Consider the following 18040-nt stretch of genomic DNA (forward strand, 5'->3'; position numbering starts at 1 on the left):
TGAAATTGGGTGCCATGAATCATCACCCGTCTACACATAACCTGCATTTTGCAAATCCTGCATCTCTCCAAACCATTTTGCATGGCTGGTCATATGATTGGATGCACCTGAATCAACATACCAAACATCATCATGTGTTCCCTTTCTTGTAATAGCATTCATCATATGCTGCATAGCAAACAGACATTCATTTTTGTCTTCATTCTGTCGTGAAGACGATGCATAGTTTCCTTGCTGCAAAAACTGACCACTGCGGATATCATCTTTCTTAGCATAACATTGGGCTACAATATGACCTATTTTACCACAGTAGTGATACACAATACCAGAGTTGTTAGAACTTCTATTCTGCCATCCACCTCTTCCTCTAACTGCCTCTAAAGTTACCACGACCTCCTGAAACCTGCATATCTCCAAATTGCTGATTCAATCTGTTTTGCTTATTGTCACTACCACGTCCTGTACCATGACCTCTTGAGGAGAACCTGCCACGTCCCCTTCCTAAACTAGAGTAGAAAGCCTGGACCTATTCACCACTTCTTTCAGATGTCTCACTCTGCATGTTGATCTCTTCAGTGATCATAAGGGAGACCAACTCATCGAAATCTAGAAATGGCTTTCTGACATATACAGAAGTTACAAAAGACTTCCAAGCCTTTTCATTGTTAAGTCCACCCAAGGTAGATGACACCAAATCATCATGATCGGGCATTGTATCAATCGCTGCCAATGCATCTGCAATGCTCCTTACCTTCAGTGCATACTCATTGATAGACATCTTCCCTTTCTTCAATGTATTCAACTCTTGCTTGAGTTGAATCTTTCGTGCCTTTGTATTTATAGAAAACATACTTTCAAGTATGGTCCAAGCTACATATCAATTCTCTGCATTTCTAATATGTCCCAGCATATTATTGTCAATTACTGCAGACAACCTATACATGACCTTTTTATCTTTTGCATTCCATTCCTTCCGTGCCTTTGTCTCTTATGCAGTTGGAGGATCACTCACCTTCGGCTCCTTTTCTTCACCTGAAACAAACTCGTAGAGGCCTTTTCCAATAAGGAAGTTCGTGACACTGAACTTCCATGAAGGGTAGTTGTTCTTGTCGAGCTTCTCAATGATGGGGCTTCCACTGTTCTCTACCTTTATCACAAAATTAATACCAACAGCAAGCAAATTTTCTGCAACCCTCGACATGTAGTGCACAACAATACATCAGACAACCTTTTTCACTATCTGCTCAACAATACATGCAATCTGCAACCAGTTTACAGATAAACCTTGTGTTTACTCGCTGGTAAACACCTTTGAACTTACAGATCTAAAATCTGTAACTTGTGCACCCACTTTCGGTTAATATAATCGAAGTCACAGTGTACCCTGAAACTACTGTCCGCAACCTTGCGGCTCTAAAACAGGGCCTGAAACGGCCTCAGATGCCCAAAATACACAGCGCTCTTTGCGCATACCAAATCTCACTGCAATCTGAGATTTTTTCTCGACCCTACTTTTGGTGTCTCCACAGGCACTATCCAAGAGAGAGAGTGGAATAATGGGAGAGCTTCTTACCCGTGGCTTGCTTGCTCAAACCTTCCTTCTTCTCATTCGCTTTAGCCTTCAAAATCAGCCTCTCTCAGTGGCAGATCTCTGATACCATGTCAAGAATCACGTGGTGGGGGGACTTGCTCAAGATGCTGCGCCGAACACACACAGAATGCATAAGGAGAAGCTCACTCAAGAGACAAGAAGAGAGATGGAGGCCAAAACGTTTTCTTGCTGGTTTCTTCTTCTTCTTCCACACTCTTTATGATGTACACAAAGTATAGATAAGATACAACATAAAGGAAAGTGGCCTACTAAGTCAAACAATGCATAACTAACTACACTAGTCGACTGGCGCTATAACTATGCCAACTATAAATAGGTGTAACAACCTAAATATAATAAGTAATGAGTCAGTGGCCATATGGGAGTCATAATGACCACCAACGTGCTGAGTGTAAATGTATGGACCCATCTAACGAGGCGGTCCATCATCAATGTCCACATGTGTTGAGCTTGTCATCTCAACAGTCTCTTTGCAATTCTCATAGCTCCTGGCACTAGCTTGATCTCATGATCGACTTCTCTTTGAGGCGGGAGTTCTGTCAACTCTTTAGGAAATACGTCCGCGTATTCCTTTAGCCATGAAGGTTCTTCACTAGACTCCTGCTTCTGATCTAACTTATTGAGCTTAATTAAGTAGACAATTAGTCCCTTTTTGACTCCCTTTATAATCCGAGATGCTTTGGCTGATTGAATTTTTGGCTTTCTAGCCTCACCTTGAGTTGTGACCAATTTCCCTTCAAAGTTTCGAAAGGAAATTTGGCCCTTTCCACAATGAATGTGGGCGTCATTAGGTTTAAGCCAATCCATTCTGAGTAGACACTCATGGATGCCTAGGTTTATGACTCTGAATTTGATCGAAGTCGTCTTTCCTCCCAGGAATAATTCTACCTTAGCAGTTTGCCTGGTACAAGTGACGTCATGACCATTTGCTAATTCCACAAGCAAGGTAGGTTCTTCTACCGTGACTATTCCTAATCTTTTTGCACAAGATGGTGAGATAAAGGAATGTATACAGCCACAATCAATCAAGGTTTTGAAACCTTTACCTTGATAGTCCGACGGTGTGTGAATCATCGAGAACTGGAGATTCAGGCCTTTCTTGTGTAGAGGGGCATGGATTGTCGCCCTTTCAAACTCTGCTTCAATGGTCGAATCTTCTTCTTCGCACATTTCCTTGTTGGCAACACAGGCAATTCTTCCTCTGCCTTAGGTAGCGGCTCCCTCGCCACGGCCAATTCCTTGGAAAGGCACTTGGCGATGTCCTCCTCCAAGCTTGGGACATTGCCTCTTGAAATGACCGGGCTCATTCCAGTGGAAACAATGGAGGTTTCAGCCATTGCCTTGAGTAGGGACAAAGTTGTTGACATTATTAGTCCTTGCTTTCTTTCTTTATCCCTGATTCTGACCTTGAACTTTCAAATCATTTTGCTCTAGCCAAATATAGTCTACTTGTATGTAAATTGCATTTTATCAAATTAACCAAGCTAAACTAAAGTGATAAGTCCAAGCCTTCCTACTAATATAACCTCAGTATGGGCTATTCCTCTTTGTGTGCTAGTAACTGAATGAATGGTCTCATTGGGCTCGAATGTCTTATCATCCGAATAGACTGGTTGCTCTAGCTTCCCAAAAACCTCTCCTATAGAGAGATCTGTGGATTTTGGCTCATTTGACTCTTTCCTATTTGGATTTTTGAATATATCACTGCCACAACCCAAACTAAGTAGGGATTCAATTCTAGGCCCATTGCAACAATGTATCCTAGAGCGATGCATGTTACTAGATATATCATTATGGCATGTGGTCTCATCCACTTGGGAATTAACCATGGTATGTCCATTCCGAACTCTTGGCCTCGCATCTAGCATACCAGCCACACTTTTAGAGATTTTGGGCTGAAAAACTCAATCAGGAGACCATACTTTGATGATTTAGACTGTGCACTGAACAAGGTGTCAAGTCTCTTCCATGTATCCTATGAGGTCTCACAGTTATCCACATGGTGGATATAGCTGTCGTCTAGCTCGAGTTTGATAATGGCCTGGGCCTTATCATCGTTCTTTTGCCAAGTTACAGCAAGATCCGCATCATGAGGCTTCTTTTCTTTTCCAGTGGTAATGGCCTAGAGGCCCTTCTTCATCAGGATGAGTTTGATGCGGGTTTGCTAGGTGTGAAAATCGACTCCTTTGAAGCGAGCAGTATTGCAGAGTCTTTGCCCATGTTAGACTTAGGGGAACAGTAGCAAATCAAGTTTAGACTTATTAGATTTGAGTAGCAGAAGAGTTGGTTGAGAGACACAAGTGCTAAAAAACACTAATTGAGTGTCAATGAACACCAAATCTGCAAAATCCTTTACTCTTTTTAAATCCAAGTCTAATCTTCCTAGAGCATGGCAGATGCAAAAGCTATGGAGGTTGAAAGAGGAAAAAGAAACTCATGAATACATTGACCTTGACAAAGACAAATTGTCACACAAGTGAATTAGGTTCCGAGATTGAGACTTGGACTCATAAACACAATCTTGTGTATGGACAGTGACATTGACACTTTATTAGAATGAAAAGATTACTATCATTTCATTAAAAAGAGAGTGCAAGTACAATGCTTTATAGAAATTGAGTGGTGGTACTTTCTCCTACTATGCATATGGGATTCTGGTTCCTGAGCCCTCATTGCTCCTCACACAGGGACTAAAGTAGATGTGATTGCAAATATCTAAACAAAGCATGTAGTCGATTCCAAGAAACTGGTGGTTTTGAGTCAACATGTGCATGAAGATGCGCTGACACACAATTTACAACAATTGTTTCCATGATGCATTTGAACATGAAGAAGAACCTTTTCCATCTTGTGATGAGCTTCAAGAAAGTGGCAGACCATCATTTAACTAGCATGGATTAAAAGGGGTTGAAGGTCTTTCAAAAGTACTATTTATCATCGTGAAGGAAAGAAGAAAATGGATGATACATGGACAGAATGAGACGTGAACTCAAGGATGATAGTAAATTAATCTAGACAACAAAAGTTCTGATGAAGAACATTATGTTGTGGCTCATTACAGTCACTAAATGATCATGCATGGTGTCAACTTCTCTCTGTGTGATGGACACACTCACAAGAAAGCATGGAGGCCATTTGTCATGCTCCCTTATGAAGTATATGAAGTGAGACTAGTGCAAATTCAACCTCTGTAGCACTTTGTGGATGACCATGGGAAATCTCCTTGATCACCTATCACAACCTTCTCAAGCCATACTTATTTTCCTCTTGGACATTAAAATTGACATGGATGTCAACGAAGCTAAATAAGTTTTCCTTGAGAGCAATGAACTTCAATTCAAGAGCTCTATTTTAAAAAAGGAATTGTCAATGGATTTATACTTCAAATATTCATTTGGAGGATTAACTTTGATTCTAGAAGTTTTGTTTCTACAATTCACACAATCTCGTACTTGGTGCAATTTTTCGTGACCTCTTTCGTCTTGCTTCACTCTTGATCCTCCATGGATTTGTGGCTTGACCCAAAAGCACTTTTGACATCAGACTTCAAAGAGTTGATAGATAAGTGTACTAACAATTTTTTACAATGAATAAGTATGAAGGAGTATGCCATCATGAAACCTAGCTTACTGGATGTTTTTTGGAATTGCAATAATATCTTCAAGTGTGACATCAATGCATTCTTGAGTGCCTTACCTTAGGATCAAGTGAAACTACTCAAGTCTTTGACAGAAAAAGACAGTAGTGTCAAGGGAAAATAAAAATGGTACCTATTGACAAGGGAGTATTTGGTAATACTTGTATTTTAGGTAATATTTGTTGCCATTGTTATTAAAAGTGATTGAAACAGATAATTTTTTTTCTTTGAGGGAAAAATTTATTGGTTTTCTTCTATTTTGAAGGTTGAATACACTTAATATTTGGTATCAAATTCAACTTTAACAGAGAAAAAAGAGAAGGCATTGAAAATAGAATATGCCAAGTTACATAACAGATTGGCAGACAAGATGTGCATGGTATGGACCTTTCACTTTTTGATCTGCTCTTCATAAAGGTAGAATATTCAAATGTAATTTTTATGTTTGCTTAACAAGTACTTAATGTGCTTGATCCTAAGCTTGGCGATCATGTTTTTGTTATTAAGGTGATTTACATGAGAGTGATTTCTAGAAAAGGTTGAGATTGAGTCAATTCACTAATTGGAGTTGAAAAAAATGTGTATTAGTAAGACAAAGAGAGTAAGCTATGGATGCATGAGGATCAAAGAAGGTGGAAGGTCCCCAGCAAAGAAAGATGAAGGAAGTATTTATGGCTGTGTATTGACTTGTTTGCAAGTAGCTTTACTATCATAATTGGGCTTAACTTTAGTTTATCTTTTTTTATTTTGGTAAATGGTCATATTGTGTGATTCAAAAGGTTTTGACTTCACTTTATTAGAGAGAAGAAGATAACTAGGCTTCTAGATCATTACAATGGATGGATTGATAGAGATAACAAGGAAGTATGCATGTATCCCAAGAGCATGGATAATCTCTATGATTGGGAGATCAAGCATTGCCCTTTGTGGGTGGACCTTGGAAGGGGATATGTCTTAGGAAAACAGAAGGAATTACACAAATTTCATTTTTAAAAATATATTGGTACTCCTCTTGGCAATTGATGTAATATGCAGTCTCAAAAAGAGACAACAAAAGAAAGTAATGGTACCATAATATTTTGGGCACAATGTTGGTGATGTTTTTTTTCTCATTGCTATGTGAAGCATTACCAATGCTTTGTGTTGCAACCTTTACCATTGGAGATCACAACACATGTTGTGTATCCAATTTATACACATATATATTATTTTTATTTTTTAATTAAATATTTAAATCCTTCTCTTTTATTGTAGAGTAAAGAGTTGCTATCAAGAAGGTCATTCCATATGTGTTTCTTCTTTACATACTAAATGATATGCTTTTAGAAAAATATGATGGCATGATTAGTTATGGGTGCATGGTGGGTGACTATCTCTCTAAGGTTTAAGTTTTTGTTGCAAGGAAAAGAAATGGTGCTTACAAAATAGTACATGAGTTTTTTTCTAAGCTTGCTAAAGATGATACGGCATATGTAAGAAATGGAAAGTTGGTAAAATGGGTTTGTGATGTTGTCTTTATTGACTTTCCTATTAGATGTTTGATTGATAAAGGAATCACATTACCTACTTGGAATATGCTCATGGAGGCACACATTCAACTAGAAACTATAGTTTCTTTTGCCTCTTTGGGAGACAATGAATGTTTAGTTACTTGGATTACTTGGATAGGTATATTGTCTAGGTTAATGTGTGTTAGTATAAGAACCTAAATAAACAAGATATTAAATTTATCTTTGACAAAATAGATGATGCATTGTCTTGGCTTGAGAATTACATACATGTGCTTGGTCTTGAAGTTGTTAGGAGAGTTTTTATGCTTGATAAGCTTCCATGTGGCTATGGGAACCAAATAAATCTATAGGTATCAGTAAGTGTTCTTATTATTTTCTATTATAACTCTTTTGATGAAGATATCTAATCTTTATAGTTTATGTAGAGTCAATCTTCTCTATTGATATTTGATCATCGCACTGGATGTGCCCCATTATCTTTTAGAGAAAAATAGATTGGCATGGTCATCTTCTTCATCTCTTTGGTGTGGAGGTATTCAAAGATCACCTATGTTCTCGCTCTATCTATTGAATCTCTTGTGTCCACTGCCAAGGTTGATTTGGAGATGGGGTGTTGCACTACACCTCAAATGTGTGCATGCAAGGCATCTTCTTGTCCATGCTTCTCATTTGATATTTGTAAAGATATGTTAGAAGAGATGAGAGAGAGATGGGGAAACAGATAGCAGAGAGCTCTCATTTATTTTTTATTATTCCATTCACTTAGATGACACAACCACAAAAAATTAATGCTAGGTCTAAGTGATCGACTAATCACTTCGACTAATCACTAACTAACTAACTTCGGCTAAGTCAAGTGTACCCAACTTATTAAGTGTCACACACATGCTAGAGAAACTTGGGTACATAGCTATCATGTCGGGCATAGATGCATCTTGAGCTTGAAGTATCAACACTCCCCCTCAAGCTCAAGACAATAGCTACACACCAAGTAGCTGTTTGAAATGATTGAACTTATCTTTACCTAAGGATTTGGTAAAGATATCTACTACTTGCTGATCTATCTTCACATGCAAGAGATCCACCTTTCCTACAAGTACCATCTTACAAATGAAATAATAGTGTACCTTTATATACTTCATTCTAGCATGGTAAACATGATTTGTTGCCAGAAGTACACTACTCAGATTATCATAGTATAATGTCACTGGAGCCTCTACATGCATATCCAAATCAGCCACCATCAACTTCAGCAACCATGCGATCTCACATGCAGCCAAAGCAACACCTTTGTACTCTGCCTTAGTACTAGATAATGCAATAGTGGATTGCTTCTTACTACTCTAGTCGATCATCCCATTGCGAAGGTTAAATGCATAACGAGTAGTAGACCTGCGATCATAAGGACATCCTATCCAATCCACGTTAGTGTAGCCCGTGAGCTTCAAGGCCTTATCTTTCTCATAAAATAGCCCATGGTCTACCATTTCCTTGACATATCGCATAATCCTTCTTACAACTGACTTATAAGCTCAACTACATAACTTAGGTCAGGCCTATTGATAGTCAAGTAAAGTAAACTTTCAACCATCTTCCTGTACATAGTGGCATCTGCAATCTCAGCTCCAATATCTATGTCCAGTTTGATATTCTAATCCAATGGTGTATCAAGTGGTTTAGACTCTGTCATCCTATATTTTTTTAACATTTCCCAAAGCATAATGTTTTTGCATCACCCACAATCCATTGGCTGAATTCATCACTTCAATTCCCAAGAAAAATTTTAGCTCACCTAAATCTTTCATGTCAAATTCAGATTTCAACATACTCATCACATTTTGTATTCCAATGCCATCATCACCTATAATGATGAGATCATCCACATATATGACTAGCACAGCCAATCCTCTATCTGTCTTTTTAGTAAACAAACTATGATCAACCCTTCCAACCATAAAACCAAGACTCTGCAACAACTGCTAATCCATGCATGCCAAGCTCTTGGAGCCTGTTTCATCCCATACATATATTTCTTTAGCTTGCAGACATAATGAGCAAACTGTGGGTGTGCATACCCTTTAGGTTGATCCATGAATACATCCTCTTCCAGGTCACCATTCAAGAATGCATTCTTTACATCCATCTATAGCAATTTCCAGCCCTTTGCTATAGCTAAAGCAATTACAGTTCTGATGGTTGCCATCTTGGCAACATGGCTGAAATTTTCTTCATAATCTAAACCATATTGGTGAGCATATCCTTTGGAGACCAGTCTCGCTTTGTATCTCTCTATGTTGCTATCAGACTTGCATTTGATTTTATATACCCATTTGCAGCCTATGGTCTTCTTACCTTCAGGCGATGGAACAAGATCCCAAGTTGGATTTTTAGTGAATGCAACCATCTCTTCATCCATGGATTTGCACCAATTCTTATCAAACATTGCCTCAGCAAACGTAGTAGGTTATTTGTACTCCATAAGCTTTGTCATGCATGCATAGTGCTTTGCATAATAATATCCACTATATTTGAGTCTATCCACTAGGTATTTGACCCTTTATGAGCATCTCAACTGCGGTGCACTACTTGATTCTCCTCTTTCATGAGGTGGAACATACCTCCTCTACCGAGTACTGGGTGTAAACACAAATGGAATTCCAAGTTCACTATTAAGGCTATCAGCCAAATCATAACCAAAAGTCATCATACCAGGAGTTCCTTTTCCTACGCTTTCTACCTCATTTCTCCCCCTCACAAACATAGTGGTGTTAGTGGATGGGGATGCAAAAATTTTCAATCTGCCAGTCCATGGAGATACACTTGAAGCTACGCCACCTACAGGCCCTGACAAAGAAGCACTCTATTGTGAAATAACATGAGAACCAGTGTCTGAAGGCATATTAGTAGGCATAGTAGTAGATGATGCATACCAAGAAGCCATTTCATCAAATATGACATCTCTACTGAATCTTGAGTAGATGGATCACAACATTTATATGCCTTCCTCTCCTGTGCAATTTCTTGTGTAGCATTTATATGCCTTCCACTCATATACACCTATAGTGGTGGGGGTTCGATTCAACACATATATGGATGTCATAGCAGCCTCAACCCAATAGTACAGTGGCATGTTTTTTTCATTCAGCATTGCACGAGCAGTCTCCATAAGCACTCTATTCTTTCTTTTAGCCACTCCATTTCTGCTATGGAGTGTAACTACATGTGAATTGCTACCTGTGAATGCCCTTTTTAGCTAAGTATATGTCAAACTCATTAGATACATATTCCCCACCACTGTCAGATCTCAAGCATGAGATGAAGCAATCAAATTCCTTCTCAAATTTCCTCTTGAACTCTTAAAAAATAGCAAACACTTTGTCCTTGTGTTTCAAGATATATAGCCAGGTGTAGCTAAAATCATCTATGAAAGTCATAATATTTAGATATACAGCCAGGTGTAGCTAAAATCATCTATGAAAGTCATAATTATTAGATCCTCCCAGAGAGGCATTATGGGCTAGTCCCCGTACATCAAAATGTATCAATTGCAATGGCCTCATAGTGTTTCAAACATGCTTTACAAAGAGAATGAAAGATTGTTTGCCAAACAAGCATGCATCATAGACATGACCAATCTCATTGTATGCAAACTTTGGCAAACCTGCCATGAGCTGCTTCCTTTGCATAGTTTACAACCGTTGAATATTTACATTACCAACCCTTTTGAGCCATATTTTCGAGTCACTAAGAGTGCCCTGACCATGAGCAAACATGGTTTATCTCAGCTGAGTTAATGTTGCATCCAATGTGAACATTCTACCATGTCTATGACCTCGAGTAATGAGTTTACATCCATTACCAAACTCTTCTATAAAGTATCCATGTTTATTAAAATGAACCTACAAGTTTTGCTTAGTCATCTAACCAATTGATAACAAGTTTTTCGTAATGAGGGCACATGCAATACATCATGCAAAATTTTCTTATGCCCACCATGAATGAACAAGGGTACTGCACCCGTATTCTCAATGGTGAGCTGAGTATCATCTCTCGTCCACACATATCCATTCTCTTTAGGAACCATGTCTATCTGTAAACCAATCACCATGAGGTGTCATGTGATTCGAAGCTCCATATTCATTTTAACAAACATCATCTGTTTTAGTATCCTTAGCTACATGGTCCCACACATACGTCATGGCAAACAGTCTGTTAGTGGAAGCATCCTCTTTGTATAACTCGATGATGCATAGTGTCCCTATTGTTTGCCTTTTTAGTTAGCTTGCTTTTTTCCAGCACTTTTTGGTAATGTGGCCATACTTGCCACAATAATGACAATCCTTATCTTTATTTGGATTTTCATGAGTATGTTGTAACTGCCAAGATCCTCTGAAGCTAGGGCTGGATCTTCCCCTCACTCTAAAATGTCCACCACCTCTTGCATTCTAACCCTACTAGGTATTACTATTGTGAAATACATTCTATTGTGTTCCTTGTCCACAAGGAGACCCTCTTCCACGACTGCCATGACCTCATTGATTAGAATAGAACACAACAGCTTTACTTTTAGAGCTACTTAATCCTGTAGCTAACTCCAATTTGACTTCTTCATGAATTAGCAATGACATAAGCTCATTGAATTCTGGCATTTCAACCCACATGGATATAGAGGTGTCAAAATATTTGTACTCGGGTCTCAAAACATTTAGGGTAACATCCACACAATCCTCATCATTAACATGAGCTTTGACTAGAGCTAGCTAATCTGCAATGGTCTTAATTTCAATCACACAGTCTGTATGCAACAACCTTTCATGTCAATATTGTTGGACTTCTACTTTAGTTGGATTTTGCGAGCACTAGTGGTCATGCCATAATACTGCATCAAAATATTCCAAGCCTCCTCTCATGACTTGCAGTTCATTATCTGCATGATCATTGCATCAAAGATGCACAAAGACAACTAGTACAACACTCATTGGGCTCTTTCCATCCATGCTTGATGTGCTCGTCTCAGTTCAACTCTAGGATTTTTGTCTGGAAACTCGGGTTCAGGCTCAACACCCGTGACTAAATTCCAATAACCCTTTCTTGAGGAAGTTCTCTATCCAAAACTTCCAAATAACATAATTGTTGTTATTGAGTTTGTTGCCCACTATCTAAGTTATATTATCTGTTCTCTCTGCATTTTCCATCTCAATAGCTCTATGTATTCAATGCAGTAATAAACTATCAGTGCGCCTGACACCCTACAAACCAAGATACACTTTGCTTAGGACAATATTTGATGTTCAGTGTCTATTCAAGATAGTTTTAGTCCTTTAGTTTTCAGCAATAAATTCACTGCAGTATGCACAATATCTCAGCTTCCAAACTTTTCCAAACATGTTCCAACATGTATACTTCTTCTAGTTGAGCAACATCGTCACATAAGCATTACAGTCATAGTAGTAACACAAGCTTCTCATATTCATGTTTAAAAAAAACTTCAAGCAGTAAAAAAATTGTAGGGAGTTGTAGTGTTTAGTACTACTTTAACTCACAATTTGTGATCATAACAACTCATGTAGCATGACATAATCATATAGCAACACCCAAGCATGTATGAGCATCAACTCATGCTTCAATGAGCTATTGGCAGCAGTAGAAAACAACCTGCCCAGATTTCCTTATAGCAAATGACCTGCAACTATTCCTCCAATTTGTCTTCCTAAGTATTCAAACACATGCGTTACATGAAAAGTTCAATGCCAAAAATTTTGCTCAATTTCCAAGTTCTATTCTTTTTGCACTAGTCATCAGTGAATATGGTTGGTCCTTTCAGTCATACATAAGAGCAGATTTTTATCATGTCACTCTACTAAGTTGTAGTCATCAAGCTCTAACAAGAATACAATGATGCCAACCAACCAATGACACATCTACCCACTGTAGACCAATAAGAAGCTTGACTTTTTAATAGTAATGCTACCCATACATTGGAAACAACATAAGTACAATCTCTAGGATGAAAACACAGTATACTTAGATAGTATTCAGTCCACAATATGATTCGTAGACATCAAGAAAGTATCATGTTCTTTGTAAGCCTCAAGTCTATGCTTTATAACCCACAAAGCATTGTACAACCATGATTGTTTTTTTGCTTGATTTGATTTTGGTGTATGCTGCCTTGTCATGCTATTAATAAATGCATGTTGTTGCAGATCATAAGTTGATTATAGAATTAGTATTTTAGTACAATATGAGCTCTCAATCCCATGTACAAGAGCTCCATAAACTTTGTGCCTTATGATCCCAAGGCACAATACCATTCATGATTGCTTGAGCTTGCTACTCTGCATATCTAATGCAACATTGAACTCCATCACAGATTCACTTCTGACACACATGCATTTAAGTCCATGACCATTGGCCAATGTAAGTGGCATATCACTCAAGCATTGTACCTTTATTACCCACCAAGCATCAAGTAGTGATTTGCAGGTATAAACTACCTCTAAAATAGGTGGCAACAACCAAAAAAGTATAGATCTGTCCTTGCTTGACCTTGACCTCAATAGGCACACCCAAGTGCTCTGACATATGCCATTGACTCTTCAAAAGGCCTCAACAAGATCCAAGCACACCAGCCACATGAGTAATACCTTGAAGCAATGCAATGAATGCAGTGTGTAGCAAGGGCAGTATTCTTCACTATGTTGCAGATAATAGTTGACTATGTTCTTCTAACTTTGCCTTTCACAATACCAGTGCTGATGTGAATCTCACTCACTCTTAAGGCCTCATGACTTCATGGAGGTTTCATGGCTTTGATACCATGTTAGAAGAGATGAGAGAGAGATGGGGCAACAGAGACCAGAGAGCTCTCGTTTCCTTTTTGTTATTCCATTCACTCTGATACAACTACAAAACATTAACACTAGGTCTAAGTGATCGACTAGCCATTGACTAACTAACTCTGGTTAAGTCAAGTGTACCCAACTTATTAACTATCGCACACATGCTAGAGACAGTTGGACACATAACTTGCATGTCAGGCATACATGTAGCTTGAGCTTGAAGTCTCAACGAGATATAGTTAATGTGATGATTTGACCTCTTGTAGAAGAAGTAGGTGCAAATATGGCATGATTTGATTTTGATGAGGACTTAGAATTAGATGCCTACAAAGTACAAGTTGTGGACAATCCCTATGATAACTAGTGAGCCAATACTTATGAAACCTTGGGAGATACTTTTATTTTTTGTTGTCACTTTTATTAGCAAGACTTACTATGTGTTTTGAGAATTGTGGTTTTATTATGTAAAAGCATAGAATTTCTATTGTATTCTAACTCATTGGTTATTTATTTATGCATTACATATTTTAGAATTGGGTACACAAAGCAACTCATTGTATCTTATTCTTGTTGTGTGTTTTCTATAGTATTCTTCCATGTTATGCAAGATCTATGGTAGAGATTATGGCTCAAAGTTCAAAGTAAGATGTGGATATTGTGGAGAATAATAGATCAAAGTGTCCCTGTGTGGATGATAAATGCATTGAGACATAATGGAATATAATCTTGACCATGAATCTTAGTTCTTTTTATGCAAGCAAGAGAAAATGGCTAGTTAGGTAGTGGCTTATTAGCTTACATACAACACACTTCATAGCATAAGGAGTTTCATAAGCAATGAAATTATGATAACCTTTTTTCTTATTAATCAATATAGAGATCTCACTTACAAGCTTTAAAAAAGGGCTAGATATCTTTGTTACCTTTGTTTTATTGAGTAGAAAAAGGGATGGAGTTATTCCCAATCATTTTCTTGAAACAATGTCTAGATTGTTTTTTATATGAAAAATGATTTCTTTATGTGAACTCACATTAATTTACGAATGATTTTTTTTGTTGGAATATGAGACTTTAGAATCAAGGATCCTTAATAATTTCCTATACTCAATAATTTATCTTAGTTCTAGACTCCATAAAACCCCATCTTAGTTTTAAACAACACTTAACACTTCTACTATATCATTCACCTTTCTCGCTCACTATTTTGGACAGACACTTCATTTTGTTTGCTCATCCTTTTTTAGCGAAAGCAAGAGGTATGGTGGAACGAGCAAGCAAGAGAGAGAGAGAGAGAGAGAGAGAGAGAGAGAGAGAGAGAGAGAGAGAGAGAGAGAGAGAGAGAGAATGTGGAAACTCCAACAGTCACACTGTTGGCCTTTCCTTATTCAAATGTCACTAAAAGAATAAACAATGAAGTGACAGTGATCACTACAAGGATATAGGAGTATAGCGACAATCATTTTTAATGCAAATTAGCGGCATCTCTATTTGCATCGCATATGCAATACAAATAGCAATGCAAATAGTGATGATACTCAGGCGAAAAAAAGCGGGCTGAAACACGAGCGTGGCATTTTGCGCGAAAGGGAGAAAGAGGGAGCGAAAGCGAGAGTGAACTGCACTGTGCGTTTGAGAGGGAAAGGGAGAGAAAGAGAGAAAGAGGGAGAAGGAGAGCTTCAGACCAGTGCTATCCTTGTTTGCGAAGAAGAGGAGAAAGTGCACAAAGGGCGAAGAGGAGCAGTCATCGCAAATAGGAGCCGCTATTGGAAAGAGAAGTTGCCGAATCCATCCTTGGGCCTTTGCAGTGTGAGTACATTGCTTCCTCTTAGTTTGTTTTTGTTTTTTCTCCTTTTCTTTTGCTTTTAATAGTAGTAGTGGTGAAAGTAGCAGCAGCAGCAGCAGCAGCAGCAACAGTAGTAGTGGTAGTAGTAGTAGTGGTAGTAGTAGTGGTGGTAGTAGTAGTAGTAGTAGTGGAAGTAGTTCTTCTTCTTCTTTAATTTCATATTTTCTTGCTTGTAGTAGTAGCAGTAGTAGCAGTAGATATATATATATATATATATATATATATATATATATATATATATATATATATATATATATATATATATATATATATATATATATATATATATATATATATATATATAATTTTTTTTTTGTTAAAGGAAATGAGAGAGGGAAAGGAAGAGAAAAAAAGAAAGAAGTAATGTGAGAGAGAGAGAATAAACATAAAATATAATAAAGAAAGAGAGAAAGAGAGAGAGAGGGAGGGAGAGAGGAGAATGAATGGATAAAAAACAAAGAGAGGGTAAGATCTTGTTCTTTAATTTCTTGTTGTCTTGTTTATAGTAGTAGTAGTAGTAGTAGTAGTAGTAGTAGTAGTAGTAGTTCTTTAATTTCTTACTTTCTTGTTTGTAGTAGTAGTAGTAGTAGTAGTAGTAGTAGTAGTAGTAGTAGTAGTTCTTTAATTTCTTACTTTCTTGTTTGTAGTAGTAGTAGTAGTAGTAGTAGTAGTAGTAGTAGTAGTAGTAGTAGTAGTTCTTTAATTTCTTACTTTCTTGTTTGTAGTAGTAGTAGTAGTTCTTTAATTTCTTCTTTTCTTGTTTGAGTAGTAGTGGTGGTGGTGGTGGTAATAGTAGTAGTTCTTCAATTTCTTCTTTTCTTATTTGTTGTAGTAGTAGTAAGAGAGAGAGAGAGAGAGAGAGAGAGAGAGAGAGAGAGATGTTTTGTTAAAGGTGCACCTTGGGTGTGTTTGACACTTCTGGAAGGCGAGTAGTAGTGGTGGTGGTGGTGGTAGAGAGAGAGAGTAGTGGTGGTGGTGGTGGTGGTGGTGGTGGTAGTAGTAGTAGTAGAGAGAGAGAGAGAGAGATATATATATATATATATATATATTATTAAAGTTGCATCTTGGATGTGTTTGATGCTTTGGGAAGGCGAGTACTGGTAGTAGTAGTGGTAGTGGTAGTGGTAGTGGTAGTGATAGTGGTAGTGGTAGTGGTAGTAGAGAGAGAGAGAGAGGTTTTGTTAAAGGTACACACAAAGGAAAAAAGGTGGCAAGGTTCGGTGCAATACCATGAGAAGGGAAACACTCCGACATAGGGTAGCTACTCCCTCGTCCCCATACATAGCACATTAGACTTTACATACTGTAGGCATGTTCGTAGGTTGGTGGAGACTTTACATATGTTAATTTTGTTGAGTTACAAGAGAATAAATCCCTTCTCCAACAATTTAAGAAAGAAAAAGAGAATTATTTTAAAAAAAAATTGTTTGTCTTGACGTAGACCAAATGGAAAACGATGAAGGCTGTGATGTTCGAGATCACGAGGCGTATCTTAATCAGTGTGTCCCATGTCCTTGCTCTCAATGTAAACTAGCAATTAGATAAAAATGTCGATTGTCTATAGAACACATATGTCACTTTGGCAAGTTTCATTCAAAGATCATTGATTATGCGATCTCAGATTTTGAGCAAACGGTAACAAAAGTGTATATTAATCATGCATTGTATTCGCAAACTAATTGAATATCATATACAAAAACATTGGATGTGGCTGAAAATTTTATTACAAGGAGGTGACGTCTCATCCCACGGAGGAGTGCACCCTTTGCGCTAGTTAGAAGAGTTCGTGGGTGTGTGATGGATGGAGTGCCTAAGCCAATCCACCACTTGGAAGGTGTTACCCAATCTATACTATCAATACCAGAGGAGACAAGTAGCCTTCCAAACTTTTTTACAATCTTGGAGCCTGAGATAGAGACAATGATCGATGCATTGATACCCATGGATGTCAAGACATCTGGTCCACTCAGAGAGAAAGCATCCATACCATTATATGATAGGTGCTGAGTATCTCGCCTGAAGACATTTCTTGCACTCCTAAGTGTGAAAGAAAAATACGGGTGGAGCATGAGTGTGACCAAGTTGTTCAAGTACCTTGTACGTATGCTTTGTTGATTTCTTTTCGGCACTATCATTAAAAAAATTGTACTTTTTCAAGGTGTTTTATTTATTTTTTTTCAGATTACTAAAGTCTCATATATTGCAAACACCATGCCCGAGTCTCGTGATGATGCGCAACATATTTTACCAAAGCTTGGCATGGACTATAGCAGCATTCTTGCATGTATCAACGATTGTGTACTATTTTGAGGAGAATACGAGACTATGGAGACATGTCCAAAGTGTGATTCTCATAGGTATCAACAGAACTTGCAAGGGAAAACCATCCCTTAAAAAGTTCTTAGACACATTCCGCTTATCCCCTCCATAAATCACATGTTTTGTACATTCAGCATGGCAAGCTTGATAACGTGGCATGCACAGAATAGATCCATAGATGGAGTCCAACGAATATCAATGGATTCATGTGCATGGATCCACATTGACTCTACCTTTCCAAGCTTTGCCTGAGAGCCAAGGAATCTTTGGCTTGGT

This window comes from Lygodium microphyllum, chromosome 11, assembly GCF_053477565.2.
Source record: "Lygodium microphyllum isolate KBCC chromosome 11, Lygodium_microphyllum_v1.1.10, whole genome shotgun sequence".
Taxonomy (NCBI): Eukaryota; Viridiplantae; Streptophyta; class Polypodiopsida; order Schizaeales; family Lygodiaceae; genus Lygodium; species Lygodium microphyllum.